The sequence below is a fragment of the Neolamprologus multifasciatus genome, chromosome 7 (assembly GCF_963576455.1).
Source record: "Neolamprologus multifasciatus chromosome 7, fNeoMul1.2, whole genome shotgun sequence".
NCBI classification, from domain to species: Eukaryota; Metazoa; Chordata; class Actinopteri; order Cichliformes; family Cichlidae; genus Neolamprologus; species Neolamprologus multifasciatus.
The window spans coordinates 65,156,745-65,184,695 of NC_140445.1; the positions used below are offsets into that span (position 1 = coordinate 65,156,745).

The following is a 27,951-nucleotide window of genomic DNA, read 5'->3' on the forward strand; positions in this document are numbered from 1 at the left end:
CGTCGACGATTTTGATAGTCGACATAATCGTGACTAGTCGACTAATCGTGGCAGCCCTACTGGTAATCGACGGCTTTTGGACTCTAGTCAAAAATGAAAGAAACGGGTTACGAGAGGTGAACAGAAAAAATGAAAGATTCTGAAAAAGAGTCAGAAACAGAAAGCAGAGATGATGAAACAGAGATATATGTAAGCGTGTGTGTGGCTGCTGAAGGGTAACGACGTGCTTACGCTATGTGAGGATGGGAAAAGAAGAGTGATTGAGACAAAAAAGAAGGACAAATGAGGACATTTGATTACAGGATGCATAGAATTCTGCAAAGATGGCACTAAAACCAACACTGAGCACAAGCATACGTGAATGGAACAAAGAAAAACGAGATTCTCAAAAGCTTTAACATTTCTATTACTTTGTAATAAATTGGCCTTTAGCAAGGCTGAGCTATACATTTAAGTTTATTACCTTTAAACCTTTTCATTGACACAAGCGTATTTATCATGTGTGCCATTACAATTCAGAGGAAAATTAAAAGACCACAGCTTTTGTTAGCTTGCAGAAACATTAAAGAAAAAGTGAGTCAGTGTGACTGTGAAGTAAAATTGAACATGAGAACAGCCACACTGTGGTCTAGCAGTTTCTGTCTTGCCATCTTCAGTAACAGCGACTCCTCCATGTGCTTCAGAAGGAAATCTTATGAGCGGGAACATTAGGCTCACTACAGCTGAATTCCCATCAACCCTCAGTATTGTACCAGTGGACCATTATATGAGATGATGGACAATCTCTCACTGTGTATGTATGACCGTGGAAAACCGGCTGACATCAGCTAGAGGGGATTGATGACTAAATAAGAGCGCATTAGCAAAAATAGGGGCGTGTAGGTGTGTAGATGTAGGTGATTTTAAGCTCACAAACTGAAGTTTCTGTGTCAGCTGATGTTTTTTACTTGTACGGTTTGAATGATGCTTCTGTGCTCTATCCTGGTGTCTACTGTGATCTACTCGATGAACAAAAAACAATCATTAAGAAGACACACAGATGTCTTCAAATTGCATTTTGGTTCAACCAAGATGGTAAAATACAGATACGGCATTCAAAATGACACAAAAGAAAAAGAAGAATCTATTTCATTCCAAATTAATCAATTCATCTTTTAAGAATGAATTAATCCAGACTAAGACTTAAGGTGGAATTAATCATTTAGTTTGCTGTCAGCTAAACTAAAAATGAATCATTTCAATTCAGTTTCATTTGTATAAGCAAACATCCCAACATTCACACTCCGACCCCAGACTATCAAATCAAATGAGAGAAAACAATGGAAGAAATCTGAGGAAGATCAAGACATCAGTCCTGATTCCAGTTAAAATAATCCAAGTGTAACAATTAGAGACAGCAATGCTATAAGAAAAGAAATGATCGCAGACTCACAACATTCATTAGAAACTTATTAAAGGTGTAGAAGCCTACATGCAGTTTAATTTGAAATGTACGCTTTTATTTTGATAGTGCAGAAACAACAGGAAGTTGGGCGAGAGGAGAGTGGAGCCACATGGTTTTTTGACTAATGTAGATTTCCTTCGAATGGAGCCTTAGCTTGACGCTCCCCTTAGTCCCTCTTTCCATATCCAAAAAACAAAAAACAAAAAACAAAACAACAATCCTTGATAGTTTCTCAATATTTACTTCAAAAGTCCAAATAGGTACACAGCAACAGAATTCCAAATTATGAAACTTATAAAGCTCAATTCAAAATGGATGAAGAGAGATTGCAGGTCAAAAAACAACTTCTCACCCAACTTCCGGTTTTTTCTGCACTATCGAAATAAAAGCATACATTTCAAATTAAACTGCATGTAGGCTTCTACAAAAGGTATTAAACTGCATTTTCTTTACTTGTGTCAGATGAATAGATCAGACATGTTGAGAGAGCTTTTATTTCTTCATAGTTTATTAAAAATCTCATCCTGACGTGTTTCCATCTCACATTCAGTGGAAACACTTCACACTGTGGTGGCTCGTTTCAGACGAGCTGAACTGTTTTGTGTTTTGTGGGGTTTTGGCTGCACCATCACTACCTTCCTCACCAAGTTCCACACATGCCACATCTGCTGAATGTCCTCATTCCCAAAATGAAATCCAGTGCACACTGCAGATGCATGAGTGGTCACAATGAGACTTCCAGGAACTGAGCTAATGAGAACCAAAATGCTGGAAGTTGGATTTTTATGTGTGGAATCTTTCTAACCCTTCCTTACACACATAGCTTTAACTAAGCTGAAACCCCTGACGTAAGACTAAAATATCCCTTTCCTCCGTGATTGGACTGTGAAAGAAATCAATCAAGTTGAGAGTGAAGAAGTAAACAGTCCATCCGCTCCTAAAGAAGACTGATCTAATATAACAATATAACAATATAATAATATAATAATAGCATATGTGCTGGTTTTGGACCTTATTGTTGTGTCCGATTTTCATCTGAAGGACTTCTCTAAACCGGCTGAATATCCTCAATGTGCTCGGCTCTCACAAAACTCTGTCAACCTGAAAATAAACCAGGAAGTGCAACTTGATAAAGTTTGGCATCATGCTGAAAACCACGTGTAAGAAATAAATTAGACCTGCAGGTTAGAGGTGGGAATCACCATACATCCCACGATACGATATTATCACAATACTTAACGCACGATACGATATTATTGCAATTTTTAAAAATATTTTGCGATATTCAGATTCTGTACATAAAGGTAAACTTTATCAATATTCATTTTCTCTAATATCAAAGTCTCACACTCAGTCTTTCTCTCATTTCAGTTTGATTGTTGACAAACTGAACGGTTTGTATTACAGTCTAGTCCAACTTAACTGAATCAACCATCTGGTACAATTATAGCTATTCTGAACTATGCAGTTTATGAAAACTATGCAGCCCCTTCAGCAACTGAAGAATTTGAAAGTAAATGAAAACAAAATATAATTTTACATTAAATAAAAAAGTTTTAAACTTAATTCAAATAAAACATGTCTTAAATTAAAATAAGTAAACTGTCATGTTTATTAAACACATTTGGACAGTGAAGGAATGTCAGGATTCTTGCTCAGAAAAAGGATCAACATGCTCTGAAGTCAGAGCACAAAAACCTTTTTTGTAACAAAGTATCGATTTCTGCTGTCCCTGTATTGATACATTATTAGCAAACAAAATATCACCATGCTACACAGTATCCATTTTTCCCCCACCCCTACTGCAGGTCAAATCTGCTGTCACAGACTTCAGGTTAAGGTTAACGTAAACTGTTCCTTTCTTTAATCACTGACTGAGTGACTCAGATCTCCCAAAGTGAACTCTCTGCAATCCGGTTTGGGCTAGAAAAAGCTGGAGTGACTGAAGCTTGGAACAGTCTTCAGTCGCTCCAGCTTCCCCCTCATCCTTTTACTTTCAGATGAGTCCCAGCTTCAAGCTTATCTTTTGTTTACAATATTAAAGACCCCTGTTGACGGGCAAATAGCGTCTTAATTGTTTTAACTGGGTTAATTTGTTGTTTTAATTACTTCTTAATAGCTTAATTTCTTTGGACTGTTGTCTGATTTTGTGCAGCCCCTCAGACAGCATTTGCTGTGTTTCATGCTCCGCACGAATAAACAGACCTGACTTGAGCTACTGCAGCCAGCGGCGCTTGGCAGAGGGAGGGAAGTGCCAGGAGAGGTTGGCCTTTATCACAAAATTAAAGGCTGCTTCATTTCCTTAAGAATGAGGCAAAGGTGGTGAGGTATCGAGACGCTGCACCAACGAGAGTAGATTTTCATACATTAAGCAACACGCCGACTTCCCCTTCTTTATCCCTGCACCCCCCTCTCTCTTTTGTAAAGCCTTTAAAAAGTACAACCAAGAGAGAAGACGACGTCTGACCACTTCACCTTTTCCCTCACGATATTGGAATCCTTTCGTCGGGAAGGGCAAATGACCGCCTTTCTCAAAGAGCTCCCTCCTTGTCTGGTGTGTCTGAAGACCAGAGGCAAACTTCAAAGACCCCAGAGACTCCGAAGTGCCAGGAGGTGAGGAGGCACTCTTCCTTGACACAGAGTCTTTGTTTACACAAAGGTCATTGGAGATGAGACAATTTAATGAGTAAAAGCTGTCGATACCTGCGCGTGCTCAGCGGGAGGAGCTACAGCGTACAACTCCAGACATTATTTCAATGGCCGTTTGATGCAGGCTGCACAGAGGCTGGAAAAGATGATTAGAGATGGAAGCAAATATATAACTGGAGAAGGTGCCTGAGTCAAAGAGTAGTCCTGAGATATACAGCAGAGAAGCTAAACTAATTTCCCATCAGGCTTAGCAGAGAGAGAGCAGCGTGGAACCAAGAGCAGAGACGAGATGGGAATTGACGCTGACAGCTAGAGAGCTTTGAGATGTGCCGACTCAGCACTGTCAGTCTGTGTGTACGACGACTTAGCTCTGTGGCGTCTGCTCTGTGTATTTTAAGATGTGTGAAAGTTGCTGTTCGACATCTCTTGTAGGCTGTCTTGTTCGCCGCTCGGCTCGCTGGCCTAATCTGCAGATGGATGGGACTGTTGTGGGACGTGTTGGATGGACTGGACTTTTGAGATCGCTGTAATCAGTAAAGACGGTTTCGATAACGAGCAACTAACTTCCTCACCGTATTCTAATCCAATCCGGGAGCTGTGGTCGGCGGCCATGTCAGAACCTGTGAACTGAGCCGCAGTTTGGTTTTGCCTCCTCGACACAGCCCCACAGATGGTAAATGGCCTGTATTTATACAGCGCTTTACACATCCAGTCATCCACACATTCACACACTGGTGATGGCAGCTACATTGTAGCCACAGCCACCCTGGGGCGCACTGACAGAGGCGAGGCTGCCGGACACAGGCGCCACCGGGCCCTCTGACCACCACCAGTAGGCAACGGGTGAAGTGTCTCGCCCAAGAGGACAACAACCGAGACTGTCCAAGCCGGGGCTCAAACCGGCAACCTTCCATCCATCCATCTTCATCCGCTTTTTCCGAGGCCGGGTCGCGGGGGCAGCAGCCTGAGCAGAGAGGCCCAGACCTCCCTCTCCCCAGCCACCTCCTCCAGCTTATCCGGGGGAACACCAAGGCGTTCCCAGGCCAGCCGAGAGATATAATCTCTCCAGCTTGTCCTGGGTCTGCCCCGGGGCCTCCTCCTCACCAAGGAGGCGCCCAGGGGGCATCCTTGTCAGATGCCCGAACCACCTCAGCTGGCTCCTTTCGATGTGGAGCAGCAGCGGCTCTACTCTGAGCCCCTCCCGGATGGCCGAACTTCTCACCCTATCTCTAAGGGAGAGGCCAGCCACCCTTCGGAGGAAGCTCATTTCCGCCGCTTGTATCCGCGATCTCGTTCTTCCGGTCACTACCCACAGCTCGTGGCCATAGGTGAGGGTAGGGACGTAGATCGACCGGTAAATTGACCGGAGGAACGGACACGCCTCCTTCATAGGTTTTAATGGGGACACTGCAGGAGCTCTGCAATCATTTGGATGGGCAGAAAATCACTGGACCAGTTGAACGCTCTCTCTCTCCAACAGATGAAAAACCACATAAAGGGGGGTGGGATGGGGTGGGGGGGGGTCTTGTTTTCCCAGCTCGATTCACTAACTGAACAGGAGAGAAGACAGACAGGAAAGGGTCCACTGCTCTGCCAGCTCTCTGAATAATGCAAATGTCCACTCATTAGGATATAGTGAGAATGTAAAACACCTCTCGCTCTCTCGCTCTCTCTCTCTCTCACACACACACACACACACACACATAAATAAATAAATAAACTGCCTTCCCAGCAGATTACTGTCTTGAACTAGTTTAGATTTTGCTCGCGATGGACGAACACACAGCCTGTGGTCAAACTTTTACTATATTCGAGTCGAGTCACGCTGACTGAGATGAAGATCACAGATTATAAAATCTATTTAAAATTCATTTTCACTTGAGCACAGAACAATTCAGTCAAAAAAAGTAATAAAAAGCAGAACATAAAAAGGAAGCAGCGATCACCATAATTCGACTCTAGATATTACCAGTAATGTTTCAACAGCTTCATCTCACCGTCCTTTTTTAACACACTTGAAACTCTTCTTAGTGAAGAACAATTCTGAGATGCAACAGTACAGAAGAGCCGGCAACTGGACTCTCTGAAGTAGCTATGCATTACAAGAGTAATCTGTGGTAATAAAAGGGGCTATTTCTGTGAAATATGAGGTGATTTCCTGAAGAACGTTTCCATCGTGCTCAGTCGTTCAAGACAGAAAACATTCGACCCTTTAGGATGGCTCCTTAATTGACGTTTCCAGTTGCCAGGAAAGCTCCAAGTAAACATGTTTTTGTTCCGAGTATGTGGGACACGTAAAAAATATAATAAACAACGAAACAGCGCAAGTTGTGAAAGTGCCATTAAGGTCGTTTTCAGCATGATTACTTAACAGACTGCTTCAGGCTGGTCCTTTAAAGGAAAAGAGGTTAAATCTCATCCTCGTACATCACCGAGGGAAACTCAGTGTCCACTGCAATTAATGCAGTCTTTTTCATTTCCATTAGCTTCTGTCTGTTTGCGCGATATCTTAACAATGTTTTGTTTTAATTTCAATTTGTTTCCTGTTGCTGCATCTTTTCAATTTACATTTTAATACGGTTTTCTATTTGTTGCTTCAGTGCCCAATTTACTGTAAGTATGTCCTCTATATTAATCTTTTATGTCCAGCACATTAATAAAATAACTTGTTCTATAATCCCACGGAGCACAGCGGTAAAGTCTCATCCCCGCATGGCCACATCTGGCAAAGCTAAAAAGCCTGCGTGCATCTTTTTATAAATATCTACTCACAGAAAGAACACAAATTTGCATAATGTTCTGTGTATCATCAAACTCATTCGTGCAAAAACATCCAAGTAATGCATTCAGCAGTCGATAGCTCTCAGTGGCTTGCCTGAATGCCTAAGGCTAAGGCATTGTGAGCCTTTAAACAGAGGCTTTATGAAGGAAAACGTTTTTAAAAAGGTGCCGTAAGCTGAAAGGCTGAAAGATAAGAAAGTCACCTGGGTTCACACTTTTGAATCTCTCCATTTCTCTGGGTTTAGAGCGTCATCTGGCACTCTCACTTGAAACTGAGATTACTTGGCTGGAAAAGCAATCAGTCAAGGGAAAGCCATAAGGTGGCTAATGATAGCCAATCAAATCTATGGGCTGGAATATCAATGCCCCCAAGCTGTCGTCAAAATGTGAACACTGGCATTAAGCAACTGGTTTCAGAAAACTGGATCTCTTCCCTCTTTCAGTTTTCTCTTCCTAAACCGAGTGGAACAAACTGCAGATTCTTCCTGAAATAAAGCAACACAAGAACAACAGCTGACTTACCACATGTGAGTCCGCGTCTCTACCTCTGTGTTAGGTGAGGGTGCTGCCTAGGGCTGGGCGATATGACCCAAAATTTATATCTCGATATTTTTTTTTAAAGCCATAAAGTAAGAACAAAAAGAGAGTTCTTAGTCAAAGCTGTGTCCCAGATGTCACACAGGCACTTTTATTAACATAGAGCATAGATGTACATAAAATTTACTCAAAAATAAATTATGAGCATTTATTAAATAATAATGCTCCATAAATAAAAGAAAACAATGTTGTTTTTGTGCATAACAAAAAGCTCACAATTGTGCAGTCAAAATGTAAACTAAAAGACGCAGAGCATAATAACAAAGACAGATTTCACAGCTGCTCTGTTCCCAACTTCTACTGTGTGACTGACAGCATTGAGTTTGAAATCCTCTTTGTAACCACGTCTCTTAACAGGTGCCATTTATGGTCCTTATACACAATACGGTAATATTACGTTGAAGCACAGTACGTATCACTCCGCGAGGCTCCTCGGTAGCCGTAATGCTCCGACAATCCATCAACCGGTGCAGCACCGTAGCTTACCAAAGTCGTACTAAAACATTTTTGACAGATTGCTGAGCCCTGTGTACCACATAAAATCGGTTCGCGGCCATCAAGCACAACCAGAATTCATACATAAGGCGCGCTGTCAACTTTTGAGAAAATGAAAGGATTTCAGGCTGTGCAGCGCCTCTGGGCCAGTGTTGCCAACTTAGCGACTTTGTCGCTATATTTAGCGAGTTTTCAGACCCCCTAGGGACTTTTTTTCTAAAAAAAAGTCGCTAAAAAAAGACGTGAAAGACATTACAAAAAACAATAATTGCTAAAAGAAATTTAATTTGTAGTTCTAAATAAATTCTAAATGCATTTAGGACGTTTTTTGCTCACTTTATGTCTCGTCCACGATGTTATTTCTCTCTCCAACAACGTAGGTTACAATTACATTAGCATGACCAATTATGCAAATTAGGCGATGACGACATTTAGCGACTTTTAGGACAACCAATAGCGATTTTCCTTACTGAGGAGTTGGCAACACTGCTCTGGGCTGCATGGCGTTAGCGTGGTTAGCTCGTTAGCATGGTTAGCTAGCTAACACGTTGACGGTGTCCAGCCCCACGCACGGGGTGATGCGCAGTAACTCGTTAACGGAGATGTGCCGTGTTCATCTTGTCGCTTCCTGCAGGTGAAGCGATGGGGGAGGAGGGGGAGCTGTGTTCAGTGAAGGAGAGGCGAGGCCGAGTAACGTTGCGTAAAGACAAAAGTGGACGAAAAAGAGGCAAACTTGCGACTCCACAAGTATAGTTATAATGTAACATAGACTATATCGATATAAAGGATATTGTCACATCTTATATCTCGTATAAAAATATATTGATATTTTTTAAAAACTCGATATATCGCCCAGCTCTAGTGCTGCCTTAAGCATGCAGGATACAAAATATACCCACCAACAATCAGTGAACACCCCGCACTCTGACGTGGTACATTCTCAAATCAGACCTGGAAGGTTAAAGAGCTCTTAACGTCTGATGGGATGTGTTGGACTTTTCAGTTTCCAAATCAACCACCAAACAGCTGTTCCGGTGTGTGCAAAGGATAATACAACGAGTTGTACTCCGGGGGTGAAGGGTCAAAGGGCAAAGGTCAGACTTTTTCTTTGTACAACAGAGATTAGCAATGCTAATGTTAGCAGCCAGTGCAACAAAGGGCAAACAGCCGACGTTATATTTGGTGTCCTGGATGCAGCAAGAGCTGATTCTGTCACCTTAACAGCAAACGCAGGAGGTATTACATGAAAATGATGATGTGATACAACTGGAGACTTGTAGCTTTCACTAAAGCGATTTAATAAAATGATTTCCTAAAAATGAATAAACAGTGAATGCATCACGACGTTGCTATTACCATTTAAATGAGTTATTCTGCTTTACAGTCCTTTTGGCTGCTACAAGAGAAAGACAACTTCTGAAAAATACTTAAGAAAATAAGGAGCTAAAAGTCTTTTCTTTGTGGTTTTTAGCAAACAGTCATTTTTGCTGCAGTAGCGCTTTTTTGAAGGTGGGAGGCTTTGACCTTCCTGTGATCCATGACTGATTTTTCCCACTAGCGATTGTTTTTACACCCCGTGTGTGTGTGTGTGTGTGTGTGTGTGTGTGTGTGTGTGTGAGTGAGAGAGAGAGAGAGAGAGAGAGAGAGAGAGAGAGAGAAGGACAATCTCAGGGGGTGTTGTGCATCTGTGAGGGTGTGTGGGTACCAGATTGTGTGTCTGTGTGTGTGTTATGTCAGTAAAGACCTCCATCTATCAGTCCAGGTAGATGCTAACTGAAGATGAAGGCATGTGTGTGTGTGTGTGTGTGTGTGTTCTCTTTAACCTTTGACTGAGATGAGGAGTAACTAACGAGCTGTATGAGCATTAATAACTCACAGCAACATAGAAGAGTAATTGTAAGAGCTTCATATCACAGCAAAGAGTCGCTTCTACCTACAACTTCTATTTCAGCTTCAGGGCCGCTCACACTTTTAACGTACTTTCAAACACATCCTCGCCACAATCCAGTTTCCTTTTCATTCTTACACTAGTTCCTTTGTCAGGCTCCCTCCCTGAAAGTCGGCGGATGGCTTCCACCTGCAGCTCTGTGATAAACTAGAGTGAGTCAGTCAGCCGTGCGTGCTGTGCTCAAAAACGATGACCCCCATCTGCACAGGCCACCACAGTCAGGCTCTCGCAAGACTGAGTGCAATTTCTGTGTTTGTGCGATTATTTCATTGTATTCAGTTCAACAGAACGAGCCTTAGAACAATAAGTACGAGTACATTTAAAATGAAATGAAACAAAATTATATACAGTAGAAGCAGTACAACACAGCTAAACTGTGCAACCAACCTCAAGTCACAAGGAGCGGTTGGCACATGTTTGCATGACTCTTATCCTCCCTCAGTCCTTCTGTATTTCTCTAACACTGTAAAATCCATTAAGCAGAGAAAATCAAAGATTAAAAGCTTTTTTTGCTGCCACTGTCCTTCATCCTCTATCTCGCCTTGCATGCCTGTTCAATCCGTAAATGTCTTCAACCTTTTTGAAATTCCCAAATTTGAAGGTAGTTTGGCCTCGAGACACGTCAGCGAGTTCTTTTTTAAGTTGTTTTTTTGCTTACAATTTGCCGTCTGCAGCAAAATGAAAGCATGACATTGGTTCAAATTAAGTGCTGTTGTTCTTGTGTTTCACATGTTTTTCAGATACAGGCTGAGTGAGCAGCTGTGCTTTGTTACCCTCTAATCCCAAACACGAGGCCCGTTTCTAACATCGCCGACATAAAAGACGAAAAGTCCTCAGTTTCTCCAAAGTAGTCGTTTTTTATTCATTATCTTCTTCTCAGAAACTTTAAAGATAATAACAGACGGGTCGGAGTCTGTTTTCAGCAGGAGCAACTTCAGGTGATTCAGATGAAGCAAACACATCCGTGGCTTCGCTTCTATTCTTTTGCAGACTAGCTCATGCTGTCAGAGTACCACGAGCCTGAGCTGTGAGTTTGATACATCAGAGCACCGAGCTGACACTGAGCTGCAAAGTCCAGCAAAGTTGACTGTGCTAATGTCCCTTCATGCACCAAGAAGTACAAGAATAACAATGTTTTCTGTTGCTCTCGCTGCACTCAGCACATTGAGAAACGAAAACATATCTGTGAGTCTATGATTGTGTGATGTTCACGTACACCTGCTCCCAGTGCTGGACGGAGTCGGCCGTGTGATGTCAGGCTGATGTTTGACAGGAATTCATTTGGACCAGACACGCCGATGGGCTTATATGGTGAAGATTTTAAAGTTATGATACCTGTCTCAAACAGTACGACACAGTTATTACTATTAATATATCTTCTATCACAGCGGTCCCCAACCCATTGGCGACGGCCCGGTACCGGTCTGTGAGTCGTTTGGCGCCAGGCCGCGAGACTTGAGGCTCGGGTGTGAAATTGATGGTTTTCAGGGTTTTTTCCTGTGTTGTAGTTGTGCGTCTTATTTTGAAAGAAATGTTTACACGTTACCATAGCGACCAGAGAGCATTAAGGGGCAGAGAGGAGGATGTTACTCTCAGTGTTGTTGGCGCATTTCAGGAGGACGCTGCTAATAAAGTTACACAGTTACAGTGAATTCATGTTTATTATTATATTTACAAAATACTAGGGGTGGGGAAAAATGGATACTGTGTAGTATGGTGATATTTTGTTTGCTAATAATGTATCGATACAGGGACAGCAGAAATCGATACTTTGTTACAAAAAGGTTTTTGTGCTCTGACTTCAGAGCATGTTGATCCTTTTTCTGAGCAAGAATCCTGACATTCCTTCACTGTCCAAATGTGTTTAATAAACATGACAGTTTACTTATTTTAATTTAAGACATGTTTTATTTTAATTAAGTTTCAAACTTTTTTATTTAATGTAAAATTATATTTTGTTTTCATTTCCTTTCAAATTCTTCAGTTGCTGAAGGGGCTGCATAGTTTTCATAAACTGCATAGTTCAGAATAGCTATAATTGTACCAGATGGTTGATTCAGTTAAGTTGGACTAGACTGTAATACAAACCGTTCAGTTTGTCAACAATCAAACTGAAATGAGAGAAAGACTGAGTGTGAGACTTTGATATTAGAGAAAATGAATATTGATAAAGTTTACCTTTATGTACAGAATCTGAATATCGCAAAATATTTTTAAAAATTGCAATAATATCGTATCGTGGGATGTATGGTGATTCCCGCCTCTACAAAATACCACAGTTTTTGTCTCGGTCAGATCATTTTATTTTGTTGTATTTATCCGCAACACCTTAAAGGCCGTGAAAATACTGGCTGTCATCAAACCGGTCGGTGGAGCAAAACAGGCTGATCTATCAGTTAAAATACTCAGGAGCTGCATTTTAGCAAATTATGTGGCATTTAGTGAGCGTCTGCCCTCTTTACCCATTGCTGTCATTACACGTTACACCAAATATCTCTGCTTAAAAACTCTTCAGATTAAGGCAAAGCTATTAGACATTTTGAAGTGGATGTAGGCAGACAACAACATCCAAATGTCCTGGATCACTCAGGCTCCTTCCATTAGCTCCACGGCTCTAAAGCAGCTCCGTTCTGTGTCCATACAGCAGATTCAAAAGGGCTGTGAAAGACTGAGTAGTTGAATTCTCCAGGATGGAGCATTGAGGCCGAGGCACTGAAATGCTGTGACCTTGAAGGAGTGAAGTGAACAGAAGTGAGGAGGTGTCAGTGGAGCACTCTACCCACTCTAATCCACACTGAGAGCCTGACAGACACAGAGAAGCATGAGATCAAATTAACTACACTTTGGCTCTGTTGTTCTCTCGTCCTGTCTTGACGGTCTCTCGCAGACACACAAACACACACAGTGATGTGCGTGCACATACACACATATGTAGATCATAACCCGTTTCCTCTTTTCTCTCCCAACTTTCCGCTTGATGCAGATTCACTCGCACACAGACGCTCTAATGCAGTGTGTGTGAAGGTGATCTGGTCTGATAATAATCAGCTGTTGACCAGCTGGAAGAATCAGGAGGTCCAGATAAGGACAAAGGTACACACTGTTTATTAAAGCTTTACTAAGGCAGCTACATTATCAATGGGAGGCTTTCTTTCTGTTCAGATAAGCAGGTGTTAATCAAAGATAAGCAGCAGTACTGTTCTTTGCTGCAGACCACTGGGTGTGACGAAAGCTCTCTTGACCAAACAACATGACCTTCATGGCAGAGATGTGCTACGTGGGCCGAGTCTGTGTATTAGTCTTAATGCTTTAATGCTTTATTAATATGTGCAGATTCCTGCAGGGGAATAAAGCCTTAAGTGAACATATGATATACACAGTATGGATTTACTACCAGCATTACAAGGCGAAGACTTCACAGCACTTGCAAAAATAGGATGTATTGACATTACAACATTATGTAATGTCACGTAATATTAAGCAACCGAGTTAGGAGCGTTCATAAACCAGGTTAAACCCACATGTATGAAAACTTTGATATGTTCACATTAAACTGGACTTTCCTGTGAAATACTGGAAAATATCAGACATGCAGCTGCACAGAAGCATTCAGGCTGCAGGACGACTTTTAGCTGATCTATGCAAATCTGTACCAATGACACATGAATAAACCTGCAAACTCAGGAAGCTGATGCAGCGTGGTTAACGCTGTGGATGTTTGAACGGCCCTGCACATTCCCCGCTCGGTCACAGAGCTAGGAGTGAGGTCGTGCACGCCGTGACTGCGTGGATCACATAGCGGCGAGAGCTCCATCTACGTCACCGCCGCAACACAGGCCTGATGCATGAAAATACAATCGGGCATGTTTTGCAGTAGGCTGACAAATGCAGCGTTATATTTGTACAGCTGCACTTTGCAGATGGAGAATGCAATGAAAATGTTATCGTTTTATAAACGAATCCAAATGCTCTCACAGCTCGCACAAAGATGTAAAGGAAGAAGAAGAAGCCGTACCTGACAGCGTGATCTTCTGCCAGATGTGCATTCGTGTTCAAAAGCAAAGAAATTAAAAAATGTTTCTGTAGATCCAGACAACAAAGACAACAAAGACAACAATAACAACGATGTGCGTCGACTGGAAGTGGTATACGAGTTGGCAACTTTAGCGAGAAACACAGGACATCTGTATCCACAGTGTTACACACACACAGGTATAATTATCACATTACTCAGAGAGCACAATTACAAGCACAGCAGCAACATTAAGTCATTATTTCGCTGAGAAACATTGTTCAAAGATAGCGCCCGCAGCAATTTAATGAGCGTTTATCAGCTGCTCCTGATACCAGGTGTCCACAGAGCAGATGTTCTGCTACTGCAGCAAACAACAGCAGATATGCCAAGTACATAACAAATACACACTTATAAGCATGAAATTGTGTTACGTCCTTGTGTTTGCAGCCCTGATGTTGTCAATCAGAGGGAGGTTATCTGCTTCAGCTGGCTTTTTTAACATTTCTACACAGCGGAGAAAAACATGGGCGACTACTGACTGCCAAAGGCTAATGAGCTGCATCTGGGCTTATGTTTAGGTGCAAACATAGCGCTTCATACGAACCCTAAAGGACCTCAACACGCTGTCAAACACTGATCTAAATAACAGGCAACGTGCATCATTGTCATACTGGTATGGACAGAAGCCTGAGCATCAGCAGCCTGAGCATCAGCAGCCTGAGCATCAGCAGCCTGAGCATCAGCAGCCTGAGCATCAGCAGCCAGGCAGTTGCTGCGAGATTGCATCAGTGTCCACTTGTTTCAACAGAGTAGATGAATGAAGAAAGATTTATGGGGTTGGAGAGATGAACAGGAAGTAAAAATAAATAAAAAAGTTCGTGCAAATAATGCAAAAAAAGGATGTCGGGGAAAACAGACAGACGCCTGCTTATGACAGAGCGACTCTGACGTTAACTGCAGAGCTACGTTACATATCCAAACATTCAAACAGTATTTCGGTTTCCAGATTCAAAACTTCTTTTTCTCCTAAATCTAAGAGAAGAAAATCAATCGTCTAAAAGCGGAACCGAAAACTCAATAACAGCCCGGCGTCAAGTTCACAGCGTGAACTCGAAAAGATTGAAATCATGGCCGCACTGCACCGTGTGCCGCGTGTTAAATGACTCGTGTAACGTTCAAGTAATAATTAAACGTTGCCGATCACCGCCTTATTAAGCACCAGTGTGTACTAACACTGTCTGCGCTTCCATCGGAGCTGTTTGTGGAGAGCCTGCTCTCAGAAAACGGTGGAAGCAGCGAGAGATTAAAAATTACTCATCCAAACAAGAACGAGCGTAAACAAACAATAATGACACTCGCATCACCTGGTTGTCTGTTTCTGTCTCTGTGATATCCTGTTTCCTCAGTGGCATTGCAGTTTGTCGAGCCATTTCTATCACGGTCTTACGATATTAGTGGTGTGTGTGTGTGTGTGTGTGTGTGTTTCAGGGCACCGATGTTCTCAGGAAGCGCTGTGTGACATGCTGGAGACGAGTCTAGCATCTCGTAGATGGCAGAGTGCCCAGGGCTCAGCATCACCTCTCCAATTAGGACAGCAGGAAAGCTCCCTGCTACATCATCTAACACACAAACCACTGGAAGTTCCTGCTCCTGTGCAAAAAGGATTATCTCTAAATTGTTGTAGAGTTAACACTGAAAACTTTGGCAGATTTGACTTTGCGGCAAGTTTGAGGTGGAGCTCAAACTGTTGTGACTCTGTGGTTGACACAAGGACTCGGATTACGCGTTAAATCGTGTCACAAAGTTCAAAAACAGGCTAGAAATGACATATTTAGCCAAATATCCACAAAAATGTGGAGACTGATAAGGAAGAGTGACAAAACCCTCCTCACATGCAGACCACCGAACACACAAGCTGTGTCCCAAAACGTCGGCTGCATCCTCCGGAGGCTGCATTTGAAGGCTGATTACGTCACAGCCAGGCGACAAAGGCTGTCCAAATTCGTCGACTCCTTCAAATGCGTCCTTCATTTCCCCGAATTTGAAGGATGGCTCGGGTGTGTCCTTCGTGGCCCACCATATCCCAGAATTCATAGCGCGGCCCAGCCAAATTTTAGCTGCCAACAATGGCGGCCGCTACTAAGTTTTAAAATTACTCTTATTAATCTTTCTGGGTCACAAAATAAACGTTTAACATATTTTCAGGCGAGAAAGTAGCTGTGTAAACATCAAATATCTGCTCAGTTTATCAAGATATCGCATATTTGCAAAAGTGCTTCGACGTTTTCGGAGACGTCTGCTATCCACCAGCTCGATAGCAAGACGAGGGTTCAATGGTCACTCGAGCCGGCAAGTGCAGCGGACTCCCGGCTTCATCGTTTTCAGACCCCCGCTCTTTCGCTACTCAGGTTAACATGATATATAAGTCACTTAGATAACTTAAAAATGTAATTGTTTGCCTTTTTAGTGTTTTATTTGTTCTGGAGTAAATCGGTTTGGCTGAGATTAAAGTTATTAGATTATTAGATTAAATAAAACTTTATTAATCCATCGGGTGGGTTCCTCTGGGATTTTCACACAGCTGAATAAACGTCAAACAGAAAACTGATTAAACAGAAGTATGACACGGTCGAGAGTTTACGCCAGTGTCCTGTTATATTTTAGATAGCAAGGAGCAGACGGCGAGTTTATTAAACTCCACCGACACAGCGGTGACGCAAATCCGAAGGCTAGACCGTCCCATTTCACAGCCTCGCACTTCCGGCCTTCTCGGTCTTTGAAGGACCCGGCCCACGTAGACCGCGAAGGCCGGGTCCTCCGAAGGATGCAGCCGACGTTTTGGGACACAGCTACACTTTGGTCAAAACGACTCCATGTCCAGTCAGACGTTTGCGTCCTCACATCCACAGTGGAAAGTCAAAGAAAGTTCAGGGCTACAGTAAAAGCAGGTTCGGTCTTAGTGCGAGCAGAAAGTTTACTAATGAGAGAGCCTGAGGGCTTTTAAAATTTGACTCTATCATATTCCCTCTGATCACGCCTGATCAGAGCGCAAAAGCTGAGCGGTGAAGGAGGAACGGCTGAGGCCAACTGCATCTCAGCACAACCGGATGAGGAAATAATGAGCTTACACCTCACAGCAATCAGTGTTTATTACGCAGCATCATTGTCTTTGGGAAGCAAATGACTAAAACACTAATATGGACCCAGTGTTTGAGTTTTATGTATTTTTTGTATTCATTTTCAATCTAGTTAAATTCTAGGTTGCTGTTCAGACCTTATTTCTTAGTTATGTCATCTCCGCCTGTGCTCAGTCTCCCCGGTTCCTGCGTCTACGTTTCATGTCTATGCGGTTAAGTTCATGTCATGTTTTATCTCCATGTCTATGTCTCCGTGTTTCCTGTTTTATTTTGTAAGAGTCTGGTGTTCTTTGGCTGTGTCCCAATCCAGGGTCTGCAGCCTTAAAGGCCGCATTTTAAGGCTGATTACATCACAGCGACGCGACGAAGGCTGTCCCAATTCAAAGGCTGCTTCAAATGCGTCCTTCATTTCCCTGAATTTTAAGGACGTGGCGGTGTAGACTTCGTGACCCAACATATCCCAGAATGCATAGCGCGGTGGTGGGTGTGGATAATTTTGCCGGAAAAAAACGGCGGATGAGGGGCGCCCGAAGAGTAAACTTTAAGTAAGTACTGAATATTATGTCACTTATTTATGTGCAAATGTTTACTAACGAAGACCATTAAAACATTACTGTTGGCCACATGTCGGCAAAGTCATGTGACATTAGTGACGTTTGTACTAACTTGGTTTTAAAGCCTTTACTTTAAAATATACGCCGTTCAATAGCTGAGCTTAATCAGAGAATGATCAAAGCTCATGTAGAAACAAACAAATGAACAAAAGATTTTCTCCTTCATTTCTGTCAAACAAAGCTGTATGAAACGTTTCCAGCTGTTAGTATCATGGTTGCTAGGCAACCTGGGCAGCGCAACGGAGGCTAGACCGTCCCATTTCACAAGCCTCGCACTTCCGGCCTTAGCGGTCTTTGAGTACGCGGCCCTTGAGGATCGTTGAGGCTGCAGACCCTGAATTGGGACACAGCCTTTGTTCACTGTAGTTGGTGTTACTCTGCTCTGTATTGTCCTTGTGTTTCATTCGAGTCAGCTGTGTTCTCGTGTGTCTCCACTTCCCCTGATCACCTCATGTGTGTATTTAAGTCCTCAGTCTTTGTTCGTCGTCGCGTCGTCTGTGTACCTCCCCTCTGGTCAAGTTAAGTGTTTTTCAGGATTCTGTGCATTTGGTTTGTGTTGTTTTTCATGCAGCTGCACGATGAGGTTCTGTGCAGGTCATGTTCATGTCTGTTTCGTCACGCCATTTGGTTCACAGTTTCCATGCATCTGCACAGCATTCTGTTCACGGCGGTCACAGTTATTCCTTTCAGTCAGGTTAGTGTTTTTCCAGTTTAGGTTTCTGGTTAGTTGCAGTCTGTCCCTGTTATGTTTTGTCTCCCTTCTGCATCAGCTCAAATAAAGGCTCGCTTTCAGTTTAAGTTCACTCCCGTCTCCTCGCCTGTGTTCGCGCCTGGGTCCACCACACACACTCTCCACACGGTCTGCCCCCGCTGGCCGTGACACCACGAAGAACTGTGAGGTGTTTGTAGCAGCAGCATAGAAGCAATTCTTAGAGGTGCCAGCTGTCCATGATCAGCATTTTTAATGTGCAGCGCTATGAAGACGCATTTTCCCCCGTCATAAGTTTTTGGGCGTATTTGCCATGATCACATGTTTCAGACCATCAAACAAATATCGTTCAACTAAAGACAAAAAAATGCAGTTTTTAAATGACGATTTCACTGCTGCCTGACCAGCGTGCAAAAGTCATTTCCTTATTATAAAACTGAGTTCCAATTGGCTGGATCTGATTACTGTTAGACATGATGAATCAAGACATTACGTGTCTGACAAAGTGAAGGAGAAAAAATCTCAAAAAAGCAACACATCGTGCCACTAACTAAAAACAACTATCAGCATCATCTATCAGTCTGGAGTGGGTTACAAAGCCACATCTAAGGCTTTGGGACTCCATTAAACCACAGTGGGAGCCATTATCCACAATGGAGAGAAAGCCTCTGGAGGGACAGCGGCCAACCTTCACAGGGAGGGAAAATTACTCCAAGAGCACATCAATGACAGATCCAGGAGGCCAAAATAGAGCCAAGAACAAAAGAACTGCAGGAATCACCTTGCCTCAGTTAAGATCAGTCGTAAAGAAAAGTGGGAAAAAATGGATCCACAGGAGAGTTCGAAGGCAAAAAGCACACTGATGACTGAAAAGGACACTTCACTTGGTTGGTGGACACTGATGATAGTAGTGTGATGGTTTGCTTTCTGTTTCAGGACCTGAATGAGTTCCCATAACTGATGAAAGCAGGAGAATGAGCAGCGATCAGTTCATACCCTGAAAATTCGAAGGCACTCAGCTACTGCAGCGTGACAATGTTTGGAAACACCTGAAAATCTTCCTCTAAATGGCTAAAAAAGAAAAAATAACAACCAATGAAAACTTTGGAAAGGCCCAGTCACAGCCAGACTTTCATGCTTGAAAAACCTCCAGTGTGGCTGAATTAAAACAAGTCTACAAAGAAGAGCGGGCCAAAATGTTTCCACAGTGATGCAAAAGACTCACTGCCAGTTATCACAAACACCACTGCTGTTGTTGCTGCCAAGCGTGGCAAAACCAGTTATCAGCTTTAGGGGGAAATTACTTACACAGAGCCAGGAAGACTTGGGCTGCTTTTTCCCTTAATTCATTCAGAAATGCAGACATTAATACATAAATCATAATTTTGAAACTTTTTATTTGGGGTATCTTTGTTTCATAGTCAAATTTGCAAAAAAAATAAGAAATCGAGTACAGAAAAATAATTTTCCAGCTAACTGTGTGTTTATATCTGTATAATCAGTTTGACTCAGACGAGCCACTGAAACAAATCTTTCTTTCCAGAAATCTCAGACAGACAGATGAGAGCGGACACCGACCAGGAAGCCAGCTCATTATCAGTTATTGGCTGATCAGGATACACAGCATCGAGCGTATCAGGAGCTAGCACCATGACGGAAAACTGAGAAGGAAAAGATGATAAAGAAAAGTGGTTTCAGTTCTTTCTTGAGAAAAAGACGTACTGAGTATAAATCAGATCAAACAACATTTACACGAGTGGTCATTTTATATTTCATTCTTTATCATTCATAGAGCACCGTCTCATTTACCTACAGTGGGGCAAAAAAGTATTTAGTCAGCCACCGATTGTGCAAGTTCCCCCACTTAAAATGATGACAGAGGTCAGTAGTTTGCACCAGAGGTACACTTCAAGTGTGAGAGACAGAATGTGAAAAAAAATCCATGAATTCACATGGTAGGATTTGTAAAGAATTTATTCGTAAATCAGGGTGGAAAATAAGTATTTGGTCAATAACAAAAATACAACTCAATACTTTGTAACATAACCTTTGTTGGCAATAACAGAGGTCAAACGTTTACTATAGGTCTTTACCAGGTTTGCACACACAGTAGCTGGTATTTTGGCCCATTCCTCCATGCAGATCTTCTCAAGAGCAGTGATGTTTTGGGGCTGTTGCCGAGCAACACAGACTTTCAACTCCCGCCACAGATTTTCTATGGGGTTGAGGTCTGGAGACTGGCTAGGCCACTCCAGGACTTTCAAATGCTTCTTACGGAGCCACTCCTTTGTTGCCCGGGCGGTGTGTTTAGGATCATTGTCATGTTGGAAGACCCAGCCTCATTTCATCTTCAAAGTTCTCACTGATGGAAGGAGGTTTTGGCTCAAAATCTCACGATACTTGGCCCCATTCATTCTGTCCTTAACACGGATCAGTCGTCCTGTCCCCTTGGCAGAAAAACAGCCCCATAGCATGATGTTTCCACCCCCATGCTTCACAGTAGGTATGGTGTTCTTGGGATGCAACTCAGTATTCTTCTTCCTCCAAACACGACGAGTTGAGTTTATACCAAAAAGTTCTACTTTGGTTTCATCTGACCACATGACATTCTCCCAATCCTCTGCTGTATCATCCATGTGCTCTCTGGCAAACTTCAGACGGGCCTGGACATGCACTGGCTTCAGCAGCGGAACACGTCTGGCACTGCGGGATTTGATTCCCTGCCGTTGTAGTGTGTTACTGATGATGACCTTTGTTACTTTGGTCCCAGCTCTCTGCAGGTCATTCACCAGGTCCCCCCGTGTGGTTCTGGGATCTTTGCTCACCGTTCTCATGATCATTTTGACCCCACGGGATGAGATCTTGCGTGGAGCCCCAGATCGAGGGAGATTATCAGTGGTTTTGTATGTCTTCCATTTTCTGATGATTGCTCCCACAGTTGATTTTTTCACACCAAGCTGCTTGCCTATTGTAGATTCACTCTTCCCAGTCTGGTGCAGGTCTACAATTCTTTTCCTGGTGTCCTTCGAAAGCTCTTTGGTCTTGGCCATGGCGGAGTTTGGAGTCTGACTGGTTGAGGCTGTGGACAGGTGTCTTTTATACAGATGATGAGGTCAAACAGGTGCCATTCATACAGGTAACGAGTGGGGGACAGAAAAGCTTCTTACAGAAGACGTTACAGGTCTGTGAGAGCCAGGGATTTTCCTTGTTTGAGGTGACCAAATACTTATTTTCCACCCTGATTTACGAATAAATTCTTTACAAATCCTACCATGTGAATTCATGGATTTTTTTTTCACATTCTGTCTCTCACAGTTGAAGTGTACCTCTGGTGCAAATTACTGACCTCTGTCATCATTTTAAGTGGGGGAACTTGCACAATCGGTGGCTGACTAAATACTTTTTTGCCCCACTGTACTTACATGGTACTGCCTTCATCTTCAGTTAGCATCTACCTGGACTGATCGATGGAGGTCGTCACTGACATAACACACACACCCTCACAGATGTACAACACCCTCTGAGATTGTCCTTCTCTCTCTCTCACACACACACACACACACGTAGCAGACCACACTAACAGATGGGTAGATGTCCGAACCTCTCTTTAGGCGCACACACCTGTCAGGTTATGTAGTGGAGACAGATGTGATGGATGCTATCTGTTTGTCAGGTCTTCTCCGTTGGTCTAATGAGGCGACACCCTGTCCTGACTGACACAACCAGGTCAACGGGGTCAGAGACAACTCTGTGAATTACTAACCCACATCCATAAATAACCACAAGGTATCAGGACAGACCCTCAGAGGGGTTTCTCTTCTGTTAGCAAAGCCCTGCAGGGCATCAGTTAGTTCAATTAAATGGTAAATGGCCTGTATTTGTATAGCGCTTTTACTAGCCCCCCTAAGGACCCCAAAGCGCTTTACACACCCAGTCGTCCACACATTCACACACTGGTGGAGGCAGCTACAGTTGTAGCCACAGCTGCCCTGAGGCAGACTGACAGAAGCGAGGCTGCCATATCGCACCATCGGCCCCTCTTGCCAACACCAGTAGGCGGTAGGTGAAGTGTCTTGCCCAAGGACACAACGACCGAGACTGTCTGAGCCGGGGCTCGAACCGGCAACCTTTCGATTACAAGGCGAACTCCCAACTCTTGAGCCACGATCGCCCCAATTAAAACAGGCTTTTTGATTTAAACGTCTCTAAAAGAAGACTGATGGAGCTGCTCCATGGGCAGAATCAAACCAGCTGACAAGCTGCTGTAAACTTTACACTGAGGCACAGCTATGGGCAAACATGTTTAGAAGAACCAAATCCTCTCTTTGGAAGAAATTGCGAGTGGATGCCGCGTCAGACGAGTTGACAATTTGACCGGAGAGCAGGCTAACGCGTGCGTACAACTGGAGTATAAAAGAGCTACAAAAACATTTTTTGCCTGTTGCACCTGAAAAGTTTTACATGGGTGTGAAATAATCAGAAAAAAAACAGGTCCTGAGTCGTGAATGTTTAGAAGGGTTAAAGAAATCTGAGCTGGCAGCAATCACTTCAGAGTGTCGGGTCTGAACACTTGCAAATGTTCAGATGTGAGAGGAACAAACAGGCAGAGTCCAGGAATAAAGTTGTCATTCGTTGTATTTCCAATTGAGAATGTGCCCGCAGCTGGGTGCGAGTGTGTGTGTGGTTTGGTCTTATGAACGCACACACTGTCCGTTGTTCAGCTGCCGTTTTTCTCTGAACTAAAGTTGCGGACATGCACACCGATGGTGCATTCAGGGGGCATAGGAAATCGCATACACAAACCTAATCCTTCTTTTTTTCCAGAGTATGAAAAAACTTCACACTGTCACAGACAATTTGCCAATATTGTAAATGGAATCATCTGAAGTCATATGAATGCACGATTATTCCCGACAGTGCCACCATGCTCCAAATCACAGCACTGATCTGAAAGAGCCACGTTATCAAAGACTTTCTTATGTGCACATGTGCCTGTTGCACCAGTACTGTTGCTGCTAGGTTTATGTGTGACATGGTACAAATCTAATAAGCCCATAAACTTTGAAAAATGCTAGCTGCATGATTGGGAACAAACCTGAGGGATGAACCATCGCCTGGTCCATGAGACCAATGGAAGAGTCGTCAATGTTCTGGTTTTATTACCAACCAAAAACCTACAGCTCCTATTGCAAATGCAATATATAAAAATAAATGAATAAAGCCTTATCAAATCCAAAAGCTAATTATAACACTTATCTCTCGTCTCCAAAATGTTTTCTCATTGCTACTTTCCTTTGAGCTTCCGGGAACAAAAATTATCACTGCAAACACCCCCCCTCGTTTTATTTGCATTTTTATCTATCCTGTTGGAGTAATCCAGTATGCCTGGCTGCTAATAAAACACCTCTCACCTAGCTGACTTCATTTGACTTGCTAATAAAACTCAGCTGTTATCGGGGCTTTAATTAAAATACATCACTTTGAAAGTGAGCAAAACACTTTTTTCCTGTTGCAGGATATGTAAATTCAATTTAGGCTGCACATAATCTCGGTCAATGTTTGTTACACTTGATTTGTGCCACCGCGGTGATGCAGATGTGCGTGAGCAGCGGTTTTCATTTAATGCGCTGCTCTGTGAGTGTGTTACTGTTGTGGTATGTTGGGCAGAGCCTGAAACTGCAAGTTATTTGCTCAGCACATCATGTGAAGCACCTTTAATACTGAACGAAACACAGAGTCCATTGTTGGACGGTGTCTGTTCGTTCAGCTTGTGTGCCCTTATAGATAAATAAAAACAAACATAGGGAAATAAAGACAGTACACAGTAGAATTAGTCTTGAGACCACACAGTTTTTATCTGAAAAAAGATACTTTCTCAATATGATAATGAAAACAAGTTGAGGGTTTACACCAGAGAACAGTGAACAGAAGTCATTAACTGCAGGAGGAACAGGGCTGCCAACTTTTAACTGCAATAATTCAGTTGCACTGCCCTTGAACAGGTATGCAGATCATGCACAGGCTAATATTGAGCCCACCCATACATGTGTCTACAGTCATGGTAAATAAATAAAGTATGCATATGCAGAAAAACAAACAGAAAATTGGTCTGTAGCAGGTTTTACAGTTAGGTCACTGCAACAACATAAGACATACTAGACTGTGCTATTATTATCATTTTTATTATTATTATTAGGGATACACCGATACTGGTATCGGGTATCGATACTGGTATCGGGTATCGGGGCCGATACTGTAAAATGTGTGTGTACTCATACTCGTAAAAGTTAACCGATACCATGAACCGATACCAACTTATTTCATTAATCAGAGGGTGGCTTGTCATTTCTGTTGTAGTTTTTTAGATTGGCCACTAGGGGGACATCCCGCACTAAACAGGCACAGGGTTAGACGAGTGAGACTGGCAGCTCCAGATAAAAAAGAGAAACTGGAGGCTGCTGTAGCTAGGCTAAACAAAATGTCAGCAGTGTGGACCGGAACAGCCAACTTTAACTCTTTGGAAAAATATTTGGAAAAGCGATGAAAAATGTCAAGAGAAAATCCACGGGCAGTTAAAATAACAGAGGCTCTGACTCATTTTATCGCTCTGGATGACCAGCCAATGCCGGTCGTGGAAAACATAGGATTGCATCGTCTTCTCAGCATACTCGAGCTGCGATATGAAATATAATAAACGAACAGAAGTGTTTATTTATTATTCTGAAAGCTCGAGACAGTGCCAATAGTTCAGTGATATTTTGTAAAATTACAATGTGGAGACTCTGCAATAATTTAACAGAAGTGCTTATTTTTCACTTGAAATTTTTTTGTGGTCATTTTTATTAAGATTTTATTTTTTATCGGCAGGGAATATAATAAAACCTGTCTTCCAATTCATTGCATTTGTGTGTGGTAGAAGTATCGGTTTTTGTACTCTGTATCGGCAAGTACTCAGATCCAAGTATCGGTATTGTATCGGTTTGAAAACATTGGTATCGTTGCATCCCTAATTATTATTGTTTATGCCAAAGTATAGAATCAGTGTCTGTTTCTATAGCAATTAAGATGTTAAGTAGCAGCCAGCTGCTGTTAACAGAACGTGCTTGCTAATGATTATCTGATCCTGAGCAAGTGTGAGCACCTTTCTTTAAACCAGACGTTTTGGCAGGTGGGTGGTCCGGAGCGTTCCGGCTGTGTGTTAACACAATGCAGTGATCTCACATGAGCAATTGTTGCTGCCCAACAGCCTGGGAAGGATTGCAAGTCAATTTCCAACCAATTTCCAGTCCATCATTCTACAGTCAGAAAGATTATTCACAGGTGGAAAACAGTTCCCAGTCTTCTCAGGAGTGAACATCATAACAATTTCCCCCCTAGGACAGAACATGCAACGCTCAGAGAACCTGCAAAAGAAAAAGAGCTGCAGACTGAGACTCTACAGGTCTCAGTTAGCATGTAAAAAGTAAAAGTTCATGACAGCACAACTAGAAAAAGCCTAAATGTGCATGGCTTGTGTGGAAGGGTTGTCAGGAGAAGTCTCCTTTTGTTCTAAAAAGAACGAGGCAGCGTGGTGAACGCTTGTAAAATTCCACCTAAACAAACCACAAGACCTCTGGAACGATGTCCTTTGGACAAACACTGATAAAGTGGCAAAGTGAAGATATATGGCCATGATGTACGGAGCCAAGTTGGAGGAAAACTAAACACAGCATATTAGCACAAACACCTCACACCAACTGTCAAACACAGCGGTGGTGGAAGGGTGATGATTTGGCAGCCATACAGGACCTGGGCACTTTGCAGAGTTGACGCTGAACCCCTCTGCACACCAAAATGGGCCGAGCTTTAGCCGTCAAGTGACAGGTCAGTGAAACCAAGCACAGCATCGAATCTACAACAGATTGGCTGAAAGAGAAAATAATCAAGGAGCTGCGATGACCTAGTCAAAGTCCAAACTTCAAACTTATTAAAATGCTGTGCCCGACCTTAAAACTAGCGATTTATAAATGAATACCTGCAAACTTCAACAAACTAAAGCAACTTTGTAAAGGAAAGTGGCCCAAAATGCCTCCACAACAATGTGAGAGACTGTTGAAGTCATACAGAATACTTTATTAATCTCTAAGGAAATTATGTGGTTACAGTTGCTCCAACAGACTGAACTGGTAAATGGTAAATGGACTGGTTCTTATATAGCCCTTTTCTACTCTTTCTGAGCACTCAAAGCGCTCTATACAACTTGTACATTCACCCATTCACACCCATTCGCACAAGCACATTTTTCTAAGTGCTATCTACGTAACATTCACACACACATTCATACTCCGATGGATGCATCGGAGAGCAATTTGGGGTTAGTATCTTGCCCAAGGATATTTGGCATGCAGTCTGGGGAAGCCAGGGATCGAACCACCAACCTTCCGATCAGTAGATGACCTGCTCTACCACCTGAGCTACAGCCACCCACTCAATTCAATTCAATTCAATTTTACTTATACAGCGCCAAATCACAACAACAGTCACCTCAAGGTGCTTTAAGGTAGATCCTACAATAATACATACAGAGAAAAACCCAACAATCATATGACCCCCTATGAGCAGCACTTTGGCGACAGTGGGAAGGAAAAACTCCCTTTTAACAGGAAGAAACCTCCAGCAGAACCAGGCTCAGGGAGGGGCGGGGCCATCTGCTGTGATTGGTTGGGGTAAATAATACAATATTTTACAAAGTTACAAAATATAAGAAATAGCTCTATCCTGAATACTACAGAGATTAAATATATATGATTGAAATTTTACTCTGAACTGTAAAACAGCTTATCGCTGCTTAAGGTGGTTCTATAAGCTCAACGTTCCCATACTGCGTCTGTATTTAGCCTTAGTTTTCAAATGTTGTTCATTTGGGTTTTTATTGAAATTATTTTAAGACACACTAAGGACCACATGATTCATCATTATGTCCTGATACATAAAACATTGGTACCTTTACCTTGACTATATGTGTGGCTAGTTAAAAAAATAAAATAAAATCAAAGGTTTGATGTCACTTTAACCCTTTAAAACCGGTCAGAGCAGCACGCTCCGTTTTGCGTAACTATTTTTAAATCCCGGTAGCTCTGCAACCACATAAGCTAGCGCAATAATTTTTTTTGCATATGAAACCGGAGGAGTTGTACTTACATCTTATGCCATCAGCTTGTCCTCGGTCACAGTTTCCTTCCACATATAGCTTTGCAAAAACTGCATAAAAAGCTATGTTTGACTTTATGACTTTCTGTGTGGTTTCTGGGATGCTTAGGACTCATATTGCACTGCTGCAAATAGTTTATTTTGATGCATATGCTGCTTTTTTTGCAAATTTGCATTATAATATTTATTTTCGTTTTTCCTGCAGTATATAAAAATTGGTGTATTTCAAAAATAAAACTATGAAGACACTCAAAATAAATTTCCTGTGGTGGGAAACTAGTTTGTGCAACTTTTTTGTATTTACAGTTTTGAGGGATAAGCCTCTTAAATTTCTCTAACTAGAAATATATGTTAAAAAACAAAAACGATTTTC

General features: G+C 42.5%; 1 protein-coding gene and 1 long non-coding RNA gene across 6 annotated transcripts in view; both read right to left on the minus strand.

Moving 5' to 3' along the window:
- Positions 1-27,951, minus strand: part of LOC146515914 (solute carrier family 66 member 2) — a 159,232-nt gene that overhangs the window by 118,683 nt on the left and 12,598 nt on the right. The window lies entirely within an intron of this gene.
- On the minus strand, positions 4,764-26,564 carry LOC146515916 (uncharacterized). The gene is made up of 3 exons (XR_014874956.1): positions 21,803-26,564; positions 8,862-20,198; positions 4,764-7,449 (listed from the first exon to the last, which is right to left on the minus strand). It is a non-coding gene; the product is annotated as an uncharacterized LOC146515916 (long non-coding RNA).